Below are 1,355 nucleotides of genomic sequence, written 5' to 3'. Positions count from 1 at the left end.
TGAAACCGTCTCCTTACAATAATGAACATCACCGAAAAGCACGAAATAAATGCAGAAAAATGAGCACCACTCTGGTCTGGTTCGTCAACAAGAAACCTAAACATCTGGGTTATGCTCAATTCACACTTTCGAAGCATGTTGTGATAAGTGTCGGTGTACCATTCTCTCCTTCGTGTGTCTTTCTCCACCCGGGCCCAGAAAAAGACACGACACAATTTCTTTTTTGGTCCCTTCTCCCATTTCTGTCACCAACCACTATACGAGGATGTATAAATATTCTCATGTAACTTCTCTACCTAAAGTCAAAAAACACATTCTACTAGTTTTCAATCAAAATTTCCAAAAATAATTATGGACGTGAACATAATATATATTTTATTTCTGGATAAAAAATATATTACTCAACACACACACAAATAGTAACCAAATTAATCTAGCCAAGTTTTTGTAGAACCAGTAACCAAATTAATCATGTTACTATGTTTTACGATGGTTGATTACTATGTGCGATTGGAGCACACAAATAGTAAAGCAAAACCGTGGCGAGGTGATGAACAATCACATACATACAATAACCATATTAAGTTTTTACTACATTTTCGATGGGTAGTTACTATATGTAAGCAGGAGACACTGGTAGAAAAAGAGGCTTCCATACGCCCCCATTAGTCCCCAAAACAATCGAACCGCGACCAAAGGGGTCTTTAGTCGCGGTTCGGGAGAAGACCCGCGACCAACTATCTGGGCCCAGCGCGCTCGGTCGACAGCTGGCGGACGGGAGGGGCTTTAGTCCCGGTTGGCCTGGCCAACCGCGACTAAAGGCCCATCCCTATATATACTCAGCTCACTTCACTTCACCGAGGGAAGTCATCAATCCTAAAGGAGAACACTATACCGAGGACGAAGAAATTTATATGCATACCCGAGATTGAAACTTGTTCGAAGTTGTATATGGTCATCCATCCTAATTGTGTATGGAAACTTGTTCGAAGTTGTATATGGTCACCCGAGATTGAATATATATTATATATTCCTCTTGAATTCTTCTTGTTTGAAATTTCATATGCATGTATATAGTAGCGTAGAATATGTGTACTGAAACTTCATCAAAAATAAAATAAAACACAAAATAAAATATAAAACAAATAAAACACTACAAATTAAAAAGAAACCAGGTTTAGGAGGGCTAAAACCCTAAACCTGCGGAGGAGGCCTTTAGTCCCGGTTGGCCACGAGAGCCGGGACTAAAGGTCCTCGGCCCCGACGGACCACGGGCGCCCACGTGGCTGGCCTTTAGTCCCGGTCAGCCACAAGAGCCGGGACTAAAGACTTTTGTCGCGGTCCGGAAGAGCCGC

Source organism: Triticum aestivum, chromosome 2A (genome assembly GCF_018294505.1).
Source record: "Triticum aestivum cultivar Chinese Spring chromosome 2A, IWGSC CS RefSeq v2.1, whole genome shotgun sequence".
NCBI classification, from domain to species: domain Eukaryota; kingdom Viridiplantae; phylum Streptophyta; class Magnoliopsida; order Poales; family Poaceae; genus Triticum; species Triticum aestivum.
The sequence above is the reverse complement of the archived record's forward strand: the minus strand, read 5'-3'. Positions refer to the sequence as shown.